Raw genomic sequence first — 15,297 nt, 5'->3', positions numbered from 1 at the left:
GGCTGCACTTATAGAGCACCTAGTCCTACAATTACTCTTAGCTCTTACTGTAAATGGCATTCAACGCAGTCACATAAACGTCAGTGTGCTCAATATCTTCCCTGAGAACCCATTGACATGCAGACATGGAGAGCAGGGTTTGGGCGACAGATCAATGTTTAGGATCTGTAGTACGAAAGACCTGCAGGAAAACTCTGTCTGCTATTACTTGCATTTATTTTTATTAGTCTAACATCAGTTTAGACAGAAGTTGAGGGGCCCGCTGGAGGCTGGACTGTAAGGTGACCCAAAGATTCCCGCTCAAAAGGTTTTGAGTAGTAAAGTGTAAAGTATGCAATAAATGTAATTTCTTTTAAGTAACTGACCCTTACCAAACAATTACAAACAATTTAGTAAACAATGTTTGAAATAATACTGCAAATTTAGTTATAAAAACACAGACGTGATAAAAAGCAGATATTTTTCATTCTAATACTACATTTTATGTCCTCGACGTGCATGATGTAGTATGGGGAAGAGCTCTTTTTCGTCATAAATTTATTGATTTTATGACTGAGCAAACAAAACAAACAAATTATCTTCAAAAATATGTAAAACAAAACAAAAAACCTTTTGGGAAGAAAATGTGTAGTAGGTCTGTTGTCACTGCGAACTAAGCTTCACTAGACCTTTTAAAAAAGTCATGTGACCAGACTGTCATGTGTTTGACTTCAGGAAAAAGGAAGTTTTAGTTCACATGGCTTTCCACTGTTCCTCTACTCTGTTAAACAACCCAAAACTTCATATTCATAATCAATCATAAATAAATAAATATACACAAAAGCAATGCTTATTGCCTATTCATAATAATACCAATTCTCGTGTGACTTACTGTAGAAAAGTCAGACAATCGAAACAACACATGGAGAGAGAAATGAAAGAGAGCAGACTGACTTGTATGAAGTCCCATTCAGAGTCGGGGGGTTTCTTCAGTAGCATGGAGACATGTTGACTTCAGGAGACAATAACATCTGTCTTCTTGGTAAACCTTTGAACCAAATCAACAAGACATGTTAGTTCAGATACAACAGCCAAAGTGGTCTAACTACACTTTGAGAGGACAAGGATGAAGTGTATTTGTAAACATTCTCCTGTGCCACTATTGCGACACAGTTATTAGTGCAGACATGTTAGAGGAAAATTGTAATTGTTTGATTAAAAAATAAATAAATAAATTAATTAATAATTTGAGTGTACATGTCCATTTTTTTTGCGCGACCTCTCCTGAACCCCGGGTCACGCCCCTGGAGGCGGGGGAGGGAGATGTCACAAGGACACATTTATATTAAATACATTTTATCAGATATATATTAGTAAAATGTACATGACTATGTAATGACATGATTCAACTTTAGATGGAGATAGCATTTCCAACATGGTAGCTAACATACTTCTGCTTCCAAATGCCTCTTGAGAAACCAAGGGGTGACATCACTGATTCACTCCATCATGTGTATGAAATATGCTCTTAAATATGACCATTATATTCATGTTTCCTCATCATGAGTTAAACACAAACATACAGAGGTAATACAGGCTTTCTTTGTCATGTAGATATTGTTCCAGCTCTTGCTGTGATCTTGTTTTCCTATGTTTTCTTTGTTCAACGTTTCTCCTTCCCCTCAGTCTGTGTGTGTGTGTGTGTGTGTGTGTGTGTGTGTGTGTGTGTGTGTGTGTGTGTGTAGATGTGTGTGTGTGTGTGTGTGTTTGTGTGTGTGTGTGTGTGTCTGAAGGTGGGGCTTCTTCAATCAAACACCTGGTGAGGACTCACACCTGCGACTCATCTCCTCATTTGCCTCAGTACAAAACCTTGGCTTCAAACCGACTCGTCACCAGATTATTCAGTCTGCTGAAGTGATTTTCGCCAGTGTCATCTCCTCAAGTCTGCTGCACAATCAAACAATTGGACTCGTTCTGTGTCAGCCTACGGAAGCAGATTAGCTTCATAATTCTCCTCGACTCAGTTTCGACCATCCAGACAGTCAGCCCTCCGCCAAAACCAAGCCCTGGAATAAAGCCTCAAACCCTTCAATAGTGCTGCTGTGTCTGCTTTTGGGCCTTCATACAAACCTTAACAGACACTGTACAGAAATTAAAGGAAGCATACATTTATGTTTGTACACTATTAAGAGATGTTAAAACATACGTTTTTGTGTTGAAAGTTTGATGGAACACATCATCAAACAGCCATTACTCGGATCTCTCTTTATTACTTTTCCTCCAAAGAAATCCATTTGAAAAAGTGTGCAAAGGAGAAATATTAAGTCCATTAACAATAATGAGAAATGTTAATGAAGCACTAATGTTCTACTGTAATTGCTCTTCTTCCCTCAATAGCACTTCTATCTTTTATACCTTTTAGCAAAAGAAATTCTATCACAGATTTTTTAATGATTGAAATAACATTTTATGGTTCTTCAAAATGTGAGCACACTATACAGTTTATGATTGATAATTCACAGTGTGTTGGTCCCATGTTATGTCTATTATTTCCACTTAAACTCCCCAATATATAGACACTGATTTTGAATTATCCTGCAGTCCATTAATTTGTTACCTCCTTGTTGGATAATTGCAATCCTGTTTTTATCAGAGTGCCCAAGAAAGTCTCTAAAGACTCTTCATCTGGTCCAAAATGCTGCAGCTCGAGATCTCGGTAAAGAAATCACATTACCCCTGTATCGGCTTGTCTGCACTGGCTGCCTGTAAAATTAACAATAGAATTTAAAAGTAGAAGAAAATTTATTTATATTTATATTTTTGGAACCATTTATCGTCATATCTGTGCCCCGTCCATTTTATTTGCATGGTTGTTGATAATGTTAATATATGATGGATCAGTTTTTTACTTTTTGTTTCTACCCTTAATGAATTTACCTTTTTTACTTGCATTACAGCTTTAAATCTATTCTTTACTTGTTGCTCTGTATGTCTCCATCTACAGTATCTCTTCTTCTTCCTTCTATCCCACCGCCCAAGCCCAACACAGTCTCAGTAGATGGCTGTTCAACATGAGTCCGATCCTTCTCGAGGTTTCTGCCTGTCAAAAGGCACTTTTTCCTCACCACTGTGACTTTGCTAAATGTTACTCAGTGCTCATGATAGTTCATGTTCTGTCTTTTTTCTTTACAGTCCAGACCTACGCTTTTTGTTAAGTGCCTTGAGATAGCATTTGTGATGACTTGCTGCTATTCAAATCATAATTGATTAAAGTAGAGCAATCGTCCTTTTTTTTTTTTTTTCCCCTCACATGACAGCAGCCAGGGAACCCTCCTGAGGTTTTTGACACACTTCACTCACCAAAAATATCCCTCACTGACATTTCAGATAAGTCCTCCATCAAACATGATTTCCTTTATATAATATTTCAGCGGTCACAGATGTGGCATTGACAGTTCAAAACCTGGAAGTTGTTGAGAAACCACAAGCCATTCTTCCAGGTATTTCCAATAGTTAAAAAAATAAGAACTAAATCAATAAATGCTACATAGTTGCTCTCCCTTGCAGGATTACGTTAATTGAATTTTCTCCCCACTCCTTCATAAACCGAAATGTAGGGTGTTTTAACTCTTTATATTTGCGGTGCTTGATGCTTCCATTATGTTATCGTCGAAAGGATAAAAGCATGATTATTTCCTTATAGCTTATCTTTTCTTGTCTGTTGTGTTTCCATTTTCAGCAAAGTGAAGTCCTGGCAAAGGCTTGTGTCTTTAGAAGCTTATCAGAGCTTCCTCTCAGTCCATACCAGGCCTTTGTAGAAAAATCTCTTTCCAGACTTGCTTCTTACTCGCTCTGTCGTCCTTCAACCAGCATCTCTGGAACATTGATGATAATCGCTGAAATCTCAGACGTATGCCAGCGCCCATCACAGTCTACGCACTTTCTCTGTTTCCTGTGTTGACCACATAAACATGCCTCTCCCCGTCTGCTTTCCTGCTGATTTTCTCACTCAAGATGTCACAATGTTATTAATCGCTTTTAGACGAGATACTTCAGAGTGCTCATTTGTTAACCTTCATTTGTCACAGGCTCCCCGAGCTGATCTCAAGCAATTACTCATTGTTGAGGATGGGAAGATGAGCAGTTCATAATCAAGCAGCTCGGAGTTAAGAAACTCTTTGTGATTGATTGCGAGTTGTCATTAATGGCAAAATGATAAAGCCACAGGGATGCCTGACAGGCGATGGGATTGAGAAAAAGACAATTTAATTACACATCTTTTCATCCAATCAGTCTATGGATCACACTGGCTCTTATCACTCATGTGAAGTTTTTCCTCTTTGCCCGTGGCAAAGTTTCTTTCACATGTAGGGTGTTTACAGGGTTTGGAGTTTTAATTGACCGTCTAAGCATCAGAACAAACAAGAATCAAGAGAAATGCAGAAAAAAGTAGGATGTCAAACTATAATGAGCCCAGTTGTTTGAAAAACTGAATATATTCAAGTCTTCTAATTTATTTCAGACAAACTTGAATCCAAAACCCACCGCTTCTGTAACTATTTGAAAAAAATATATCCTCCTTTGTTTGCTTTATTTATGACAATTAGAGAAGGTAATTGAAGCTCATGAAGAATGCACTGCTTCCCCCAACAATGTGACAATTGTTGCCTCAGAAAATACTCAAAATAATCTTTTTTAATTTCCCATAATCACTCCTCAAAAGAGTTTTTTCTGAGGTAGAGAATGACACAAACAAAATAACAATGTTCAAATTTTCTGCCCCACGCTGTTTTAACTGTCAGTGTTGTTATTTTCTCTGGAGGGGGAAGCAGTTCATTAAAATCTGAGTGCACTGGGACATTAAAGAGATATCACCTGATATTCTCACACTCTGTGGCACCAAGCTGGCCCACTGGGGAGCTGTAATGCACAAATGTCAGAATATGGAAAACATGTAAATTGAAGACTTGGATATGGCTGGAATAGTATCACACATCACCTTAAAATCATGTGCAGAATAATCATTATTTTCTGTCTGACATATTTTTTCTTAATGCACACATTAAGATCGACCTGTTGTTAAGCCATGGCTTGTATTTATGTCCATGTTGCTCTTGTTTTTTTCTGTCACTGGTGTTGTGGTTGTTTGCTTGTTGTTTTCGTTTATGACCGTATCCATATCCAGATAGAAATGGTTGTTTTTTTTCAAGCTGTAAGTTGGTAATAAATGAGCTGCTGTTTCATTTATTGTTCAGCGCCACAGAGTAAAAACCATTAAGTGGAGACCAAAAACAGGAAACAGGTGACTAATGAGAAAGCTTACAGTCTATGCCTTATATTCACAAATCCAAGAAGTGTTTAAATTCTGATGAGCTTTAATTTCAAAGAAAAAAAAAACACATTTTAAATTAGAATCAGTTTACACATAGGCCTACTAGGAATTTGTTTTAGTTTGTTGGTGAAAAACAATTAGCAAAGGAGAAAAAGCAATGAGGAGTTATAGGTCTAATTAAATCCAGCCATGAAATTGAGAAACACCTAAACCAAACTTGATTTCTGTTGCTGAAACTTGGCAGAAAAATGACAATTTCAGTTTATGCACTGGCTTTGGGATGTGTTTAATCTAGGCGATTCATTGTTGTTTTAATTTCTCAATGATTAAATACAATTGTTTTTTTAGCACATTTTTTTCAAATTAACCATATATTTTTTATTAACGAGAGAATGGGACTGTTGTCTGTGTAAGTTCATCTAAAATCATGATTTGGTAGTAAAGCCCCCCCACTCCCCCCCCCCCAGCTGAAGATGTAAACATAATTAGATAGCTAATAATAATGTTCTAGCCAGCCATTTTCAAACTAGCTTGCTAACAGTATGCAAGCTAATTCAATTCAATTCAAAAAACTTTATTTGTCCCCGGGGGGGCAATTCAGGGCACACAGAGCAGCAAATAACAACAGTGCAGCTATACAAAAACATGTTTATTATATTACACATATTATACATACAATATTAGCTGGCTAATAAACAAGACAACAAGCAGGTTAAAGACCTTACTCTTTGTAATTTAATATGACAAAAGAGCCATACTTACTGCTATATTATATTCAACCCACTGGCTTGCTAACAAGCTACAATATGATTGGAGCTAGCTATTGATACATCATACACTTATCTAGCTTATAGCCCATGCAACCTATTCTAATTATCAGGTACGCAAGGTAATAACAGTATAGTTTATCTAATAAAGTTAGCTAGCTAATATTATATTTTATAGCTAATGTGTTACCAAGATGAAAGCCTATAGACTATTTAACGACAACGTGAGATAGTTAATTGTAGATTTTTATTTTCACCAAAGCTCTCACAACTCGAGCATTGTATAGGCTAATGTTCTAAGTAAAACACAACTGACGGTAATAACTGCTTGTGGAAAGGCCAAACAAAGCATTAGTAGCCGTTGTGAAAGAATAATGAATCGTCTACACAGACAAAGTGACAATGCTTTCCTTTTAGAGATTCAAAAATTAGTGGTTAAGATGTCTTAAAACCAAAACTTTCCACAGCAAGAGAGAACGTAAATGACAGCGGGTTTGCACAGAGTTCAGCACGTGGCTTTCATCGTTGCATGACAAACAACTGAAGCACAGCAGGGAGTAAAGCAAATAGCAAATGTGCATGCCAGGAGGAGGCACAGCGAGGAATACAAACTAGCAAGAGAGCAAAGACTTGAAAAAGCAAAGAGGTCGAAGGAAATCTGTTTCAATTACGTTGAAGAAAGGTCAACTGTTGTTATGACAGATTATTAAGCATGCAATGAGAGAGCACATTATTAATAATCCATAAATCTTTACAAAGAAGATTCATGAATACCAATTGTAGAAATAAAACGTTATATGGCTTCATTGGGAAAACACGTCCTCAGACTCACTTTTCTTTCATGTTTCTGGATGTTTTTCCCTTGATGATTCTGTACTATGATACCCTAAAGCCCTTCGACTCAAACAGTCACAAGGCGGAACACCAATTATTTTGACTTGACTTGACATGTAGGTCACACGTCTGGTCTCAAAAATCTATAGCAGTGAACGCTATGGGTTCTTGTGAGAAGATGCAGGTTTTTCAGAATAGATGAATAGAAGTCTTGAAAAATCATCTTAAAGTTACAAACAAAGTCTGTTTTATGTTCATTTATGATATATAACAGAGCTTTGGAGGATACTCTTGGTCAGTTCTGGATCATACAGTTAGAAGGTTTTTTTATCTGAAGCATCATAATAGTATCATCATGTCATGGTATTTGTTTTTTGTTTTTTTAAAAAGCAAATTCCTATTATTACTTATTAATGAAAAGTACATGTGTTATGAAAATTCAAAATTTCTGACCTGACAAAACATTTAGACTGCATTTGGGAGTACAACCTGGCTTCATGGGGTATTATGCAAAAATACTGACATGACACAAAGTCTCTAAACCATTACGAGAGTTGGGATAATGAGAGCTCTAGCTGGTGTTGTTCTGCGTTTTTACACCTGTGCTTATATAGCCCACGTCAAAGAGTCACTCTGACAGGAATGTGTTAATGAAATCAGGGATGTGTGTTAACTTGAACAAAGCTTTAAAAGGGTCCGTGCACGTGTCCATTACAGTGCCCTCGTCATGTCTTGTGGGCAAGTCTGTGGTAGAAGTAAGACGACATCCAGGCCTCATTATCAGCTGATTTCAAGATGATCTCAACTGTCCACTTCTCATATGACTTAGTTTTCTTAAGCTTCTCTCTAACAGCTTCATTTATACACAGCTTTGTATCTTACTTTCAGGTCTGTTGTGACAGCTTCAATTCACTTTGCAGCTGTTAATGTGAATGCTATGATGAAGCTAATCTCTGCATGGGTCATAGATGGTGTTATATGTTTACTGAACAGAGAAATGATTTCAAGGATGAGGTGGCAACCTATGGCTTTGAAATGTTGATAAATTTGACATTATTTTAAATGTATGGCAACTCAAAAAGCAAGTTTTCAGAAAAGTTAAAGCCTCAGATCGCTTCATAGAGTCACATTTTTTTACACCGCACACTGTTCAAGGGAGCCAAACATATTTTCTCCAACCTTTGAACAAGGTTGTTTCTCTGTTCTCCATCTCTTTATATAATGTTGGCACAAGGTTTTCACATCACCTACCTGGAGCTGGTAATATGTATTTCATCAAGACACAAGAAATAAGAACAATTCATGCTTGAAGGTTGTTATAGTTTGTTTTTCGTACAGCACTGTGTTCTTTGCTTTTACACCTCACTTTTCTAAAAGTCTGACACATGAAGGTTTTTAATTTGTTACCTTGAAGCTTGCTGCACTTGTTTCTTCTCCAGGGCAAACTGATCTGACCTGCGGAGGAGACAAATAAATCATTAGCACTTTTCTTGTAATGCACAGAAGCTGGTATTCTTACAAGTAACATGTGCAAATAAAACAAAGCTTCAAGTTTGTGTTTTCCCTCCACATCAACATCTCCTTTCATTTTAAAACAAGAGTGAATACAATCCGGCTCCATGCAGTTGGCTTGTGAATTCAGCTTTAAGTGATAATAAGATGCATGCTAAGCCTCTTGTGCATAACATATAGTTTAGAAGCACAATTAATATTCATGCAGTTTGTGTATGAGCCAGAAATCCCTATTGAGTTAATGCAGCAGTCTCGTCACCACCGCCTGTTTATGCAGAAAAAGAAGGCACTAAATGAGCCTCAGTCAACATCTGTCTCTTTATTTCAGTGCTTTAAATACAAAATTCACATTATGAGCAGCTAGTTTTGTGAAAACAAAGAGAGAGTAGGTCAGAAATATGTCCCTCATGGGGTTTTAGATCAAGGATTTGTTAAGCAGCCAATCAGCACACGATACAAATGGGAGGGGTAAACACACGGCAGCAGTGAAATGGAGTGGTGTTCTGTGTTGAAAAATTCATAATTTCTAAGTGAAAATTACTTCAATTTGTCCTGCAGTGAAAATATATTAATTTTGAAAAGAGTTTCTGGTCTAAAGAGTTTGTAAAGACATGTACAGTATATGTGTAAATAATTCACAATTTTCTCACATTTTCCCCAACTCAAGCATTATTAAACTGTGTACATGTTGGCCAATGAAGAAAAAGTATTAAATCCATCAAAAGGCTATCATTAATTAAAAGTTTTCAGCTTGGATGAAAAAACATTTAGTTTGTTTCATTGCTACTTTCCCAGTTTTTAACTCAGTTAATGGAAGAGCCTGTGGTAGCATCGCAGTAATAACTACACTTCAGATGAATAATGCATGAAGAATTAAATGATGACGTGTTTGTTTGTTTTTTTTATATTTTGCTTTTAAAAAATCGAAGAGTAACATTTAATTTGTGTCCTTGTTGAAGTTCTTAATGACGGTGTAAGAGCACTCAGCTGGGAGAGGAAAAAAATACCTGAGGCATTCATGCTCACGTTTGATTATGATGTGCAGGGTGAGGAGCTCGAGGTCTAGTACTGCTCCTTTATGTGTTTTGTTCTTCTAAGATATTTGAAATTTTTTTTAAACAATGAAGGTCAATATCAACATTTCCTTTCAGCACCTACAAATATCGCATACTAACCCTTTAACCTCTGCACAAAGCATTGCGTTTACTTGAATTTGGAGCAATGCATGCTATGTTTTGTGTGTGTGTGTTTTCAGAAAATGTGTAGGCCCATAAAGAGGACATACTATAGCCCTTGTCCACCTTTTCAAACAGTCCCCCCATGGTCTCAATGAAAAACATTTGCTGTGCTTTGGTCAAAATTTAACACGAATCAAGCACCAGAGGAGGTTTGTGACCCTGTAGAAACCAGTTCTCTCGGAACGCTTCATTCATCTTTGAGCTTCCATGGCCACTCGTCAGCGTGCCCCCTGGGAAAAAAACACTGCTTCTCTCTCTTTACTTGTCAAATCATTTATCCAGACATAATAGTTTTAATGAAAATGTGTCCTCTGACTCAATGTGAAAGATCCCTTCATTCTAGCAATTTATCTAAACATCAGGTCAAAACTAGAGCAGATACTGTATTCTTTACTTTGACTCTTTTTGCTGTGTACTTTTCTTCACATCTTAACAGAGGATGCAGTAGTGCAGCATAGCATCTCTCTAGTGTGCAGGTCATGAAATGTAAATCATGTCAGTACAACCTCCTGCAAGTCTTAGTGGTTGTGCTACAAGACCTCGGCTGGTTTGTTTCAAAGCCAATGGGCTCATGGCACACATCTAATGCTGGAAGCTAGTCAGCTAGCTGCGGGCTTCACATGCCAAATACACCAGCCAATCAGGACCACTGCAAGGTTCAATGTGAAGGAACAATAGCAGGCAAGCTTCTTTTAGTCTCCCTCGCCCCCTGCTTTCAGGAGAATGTGTATTAGGGAGACCTGCGTGGCTGCCAAAGTACCACCGGTCTTTTTTTCATTATCAGCCTGTGCAGAATCTGATTAAGAAGGATGTTTATGGGAGGGATCTTTCTGTGCCTCCGAACTGAAACCAAAAACCCTCCAGTTTAGCCCAAACAAGAGGAGCATGAAGTCGACACACAGACACACACCAACTTGTCTAGGTCCCACTAAAACTCAAGGGTTTTAAATTGAGGGTTAAATTCATTTCAAATGAAGGGTTGTTTGGTAAAAAGAGCCAAGATATAAACACAGTAGATAATGCGATTCATTTGGTTAAATAAAAAAAAAGGTCCTGAAGTGCTGGCTTAAGAACAACAGCTTGCACAATCCTTTTACACACACATTTCAGCCTCCTCTCCCACCATGTATTTGCATAATTGATGAGCTCACCCTCACACTTCACCTTGACTCAGAGAGTCTAAAGCATGACCTCATTATGACTCCCTCTTTACCTCAGGGCCTGTTTTGCAAGTAAATGTATACTCCTTTTTTTCTGCAGCTACAGTAGAGCCACAAGTGTGATAGTGTACATGAACAATAACATAACAGATTTTATTTGGTCAGAGAGGAAGAATGTAAAAGGTCAAAATGTGTTCAAGTATTGAAAAAAGTTGTGATTGGTGCATCCTTAAGTTTATGCCATTAAGAAAAACAAAAACTCACTTCAGAGCTGAGAGCGCCCTCTCTGGTCAGTGTTTGTGTTTCTGCTGCACACACAGCAATCCATCTTCTGCACATGCCAGAAGAGCCACTTCCCTCTGCTCCGATCCAAATACTAAGACTCTGTTTCTATTTTCGATGGAGCTCGCTACAGTACAAGCCGAACAGAGAAGATCAAACCAGACAAGAAGTCAGCCAAGTATAGAGCATCCTGTAAATTTCAAAATAAAACACAGACTCTTGATAGTATATCTCATCACTATATCAAATCATAACATCAAAATAGGTTTTGCCATGAAACACATTACTTTTGAAGTGTCTGACAGAAGCCCTAACACAACCTGTGGTGAAATGGTGGACATGTCATTTATATTTCCCTTTAAGTCCGTCCTCAGGGACACGATGCCTAAAACCAAGTTAATGTTTCATTGCAGCAACACGGAGGCAGCAACATCGGAAAGGACAGAGACTTATGCAGAGGTCTTCGATACATCAAACTCTAAGACATCTCTCGGTGATTCTTCTTCACATTTGCAGGCAGACATAGAAACAGGAAAAACATACAGGGCTTGAATAACAAGTCTAAGTCTGTACATTTCATAAATGGCCTTGAAAACCACACACACACACACACACACACACACACACACACACACACGAGAATATCTAATGGAGGAATGCGTTTCTATTTGTATACATAATGAGTCACAGACACCTATAGATGAGTGGAAACTTTCAGTTTATAAAATTAAACTTTTATGATTATATAAGCTACAATTAGAGCTACAGTTTGAAAAAAATCCAAAGCTAATATATGTTCAATTCCATCCAATTGACAGCTTTCCAAAGAAGGAGAGGAACAACCTTTTAACACATGATTTATATTATGAAACTGACACATATGTTTCGTTAATGCCAGTGGTTCCCAACCTTTTTTAACGGCACAGAACTGTAAGACCCTCATACATTCAAAACACATACTGCTGGTTTTTTTTTTGATGGGGTCGTTTTTCCTTTGAAAACATTGATCTTAAAGCCCATGTAGCCTTTCTGGTGAATATTGTTGTGGGCAGAGGAAGAAAGGCTGTGATTACAATCACTGTTAAAAGGTGTGGTGGGGTCTTTTAAGCCCCTTTGTGATATTCATCACAGCAGTATTCTGGGGAATTTGCAGAAACAATGATGCACAAACTGGGATATGCAGCAAATAAGGCGACTTTTGTCACAATTTTAAAGCCTTTAAAATGATACAATTTTAGCAAAATGCAATTTAGTGCTAATAGTCACAGTTGGACCAATTTCATGCTCCTGCAATCAGACAAAGTACTGTACGTTAATGGTTAAGCATCTGTGAAAAAGCCCAATGAGATTCCCGTTATTGAAATGCAAAGTGATGCTGTCCCTACCTGTATCCTTCAGCCAAACATTATCTCTAATGTGAATGTGATTATGCCACAGAGAAAGGGCATGGCACATGGATGAACACGAACGCTGCACAAAAACAAATTAACTGTCATGTACGTATGTTAATTAATTATCAAAAGGGCACGGAGCACAATCGGTCCCACAATGCACCTGGCAGTGTAGTGGCCAGGAGAGTCCTGCTTCTCTGAGCTGAAAAGGTCACGCTGCTCAGTCTCTGTGGAGGCCTGTGGCGGTCACACCGAAATGGAAATGTCCCAGTGTGATGTCACAATTAATGTGACTGCTGTTAACAAGGACGGTACATTAGAGGTGTGGGCATTTGTTCAGGGGGACTTGTTTTTTTTTCCCTTTCTTTTGCCTGTTTCAGTTTGGATGGGCTGTTGCTTTAGAGAGCAGATTTTCTTCTTCAGGCAATAAAGATGTTAACATTCGTCCAGTTTCTTGTCGCCAACTGAACTCAAATGGTGTAAAACAGAACAAAGGTTTCATTTGAACTCTCGTTGCGTTTTATTTGATCTTGGAAGTCAGAAATTCCCAACTATTGGTCAGATACATCATCAAGAACGCTGCTGCCCCCGCCGCCGCCGCCGCCCCCCCCCCCCGACGAACCTTCAGAACCCTAGGTTTAAATCCAACATGGCTGCATCACGCCTCAACAGGGATGTTTATGCTGCAAATTATCACCTGTACTGATTATCACCATGTGTCGACATGCATTACAAACTATCAAGAGGTTCGACTTTTATACAACGAGCACATCATGCTGCAACACTTTTGCTTGTTCACTTTTACTTCAGAAAATAAACTATCAATATGTAATCCTTTTTTTTTTTTAAACAAGTGTCTGAACATTTTTGGAATAAAAACAGCGTTCTCTTGTCTCTGTCAGAAAATGTACAAACTTTGAATGCAGCACACTTGCCTTTGTGTACGCCTACACATCTGTCTGGCCTACTATTTGACTCTCTCTGTTTGTGTCTAAATCTCCGACCCGTCAATTCATACTTTGTTTATCTCTCTTGACATCATATTGAAATGAGAATTACTTGAAGGGGAAGGAAAACAAAGAGCGAGTGAATACAGAACGCCTGTAATTGGGTCTCATTTCACAGCCAGACAACACACAGGAGAGCGCCTCGGTATGCATGAGAATTACAACAACTGTTTACTGTTATCTTGATGAAAACGACTTTGACTATTCCACTCCAGTACATGTGAGGCAAACACACACACAACTAAATGCTGTCCACAGAGGCTAAGCTATTAATAAAAATAAAAAATCAGAACAATTTCACAGTCCGGCTGTGGAGCAGTTACAACTCCATCGCTTTATTTCTGCAGATAAATGAAGTGTTACAAGACTATCTAACAGTTTCTTTTTACTTGGGTCTAATTATCAGGATTGTCATAGATGTGGGTGTGGTCACAAGGCTCATATGAGAAGGAACAGGACCCACGTCCAGAACCAAACTGAAAAAGATTTATTAACTCAAAAAAGGCAAGATGCAAAACTTTACCTCAATTTCTTAACAAAGTCCAAATTTCAGGTTCAACGTGAAAGTCCAAACAGGGAGAAAGAGAAAGACACTAGAGCTCAGAAACATTCCCCAGGAAGCACAGTGACAGTTTGATGTATGACGAACGGACGAGGAAGAGAAAGCTCACCGGCACTAAATAGACCCGGAGGAATTGGACACAGGTGTGACAAACAAGACACAGGTGAAACCGTCAGAGACCAGACGACAATGACCAAGTAAAACAGGAAACAGTCATAAAAGAACGTTTTACAAGTATGGTTACCCGTGGTGTTTAATCAATTTAAAACACCTGCTACACAATAAAGCACTGAAGTTCAAACTGCAGGAATATTACGTTTTATTGTCGAGTGTTTCTGATCAGCATTTCAGTGTTAAAATTATTTCTCAATCAAAAAAAAAAAGAGAGTAAGAGGCAAGGAGCCGTTCAGTGTGAAACAACCTGCCAATTACATGACTCGCCGTGGACTTGACTCAGAGGGTCCACAGGTTGTTGTTTTTTTTTACCTTAAAATGAGATCTATTGCTCAAACATGTTAACACACATGCTTTGAAGCCGAGGTTAAGAGGAGTGACTGCTGGTTCCGACTGCAACCTTATCAGTGTATAGAAACCTAATCCTTAACACCGCTCCTTTAAGAGTGCACCATCATTAATCATCGCACTCCTACAACATCACAACACTTATCAATGTCTTTTCTGCATTCTGCAGAAGCACAGATATCGTCTGTTCTATTGCAAGCTTTCTTCTTCCTTGTCAGAACCTGGTGTCTTCAGTACCCACAATGCAGCTGGACCACTGACAGTTCAGTCCGATTTTGAGGTGTCGTGCTGGTCGCTGCTGACGGAGCCTCAAGTCTCTAGCTTCAAGCACATTTTAAATCTTTTAGAATTCAGCCACAAACAATGCTGACTCAAGAGACATCACACGTGGAAAGATTGTTTTTGCCTATGTTTTTAAAATTGCTATATGAATAAAGTTATTGTCATTATCACTATAAGATTCATTGCAGCCTTCTCTGGTACGACCAGAAGGAAGGGGGTTTAAGTGTAAATGTGTATGAATGTGTAAGTTGATACTAATGGTCACTTTACACGACAGCCTGTGACATCAGGGTGTGATTGGGTTAGAGTGACCTGCGGTGTAAAAGCACTTTGAGTAGCCAGAAGACGAAAAGAGCGCTAAACAAACACAAGTCCATTCACCATTCATTTCAAAAACAAATCATGCCAAAATGTTCCCAAAACCTGTAA

At 38.3% G+C, this 15,297-nt stretch overlaps 1 long non-coding RNA gene across 1 annotated transcript; it reads right to left on the bottom strand.

Annotated features, from left to right (window-relative positions):
- Window positions 1–938: 938 nt before the first annotated feature.
- On the bottom strand, window positions 939–14,139 carry LOC306835424. Its single transcript, XR_013780641.1, has 3 exons — window positions 14,026–14,139; window positions 8,320–8,367; window positions 939–1,027 (listed from the first exon to the last, which is right to left on the bottom strand). It is a non-coding gene; the product is annotated as an uncharacterized lncRNA (long non-coding RNA).
- Window positions 14,140–15,297: the final 1,158 nt, after the last annotated feature.

Source organism: Symphodus melops (assembly GCF_947650265.1).
Source record: "Symphodus melops genome assembly, chromosome: 14".
Taxonomy (NCBI): domain Eukaryota; kingdom Metazoa; phylum Chordata; class Actinopteri; order Labriformes; family Labridae; genus Symphodus; species Symphodus melops.
This window is presented reverse-complemented; position numbering and strand designations above follow the sequence as displayed.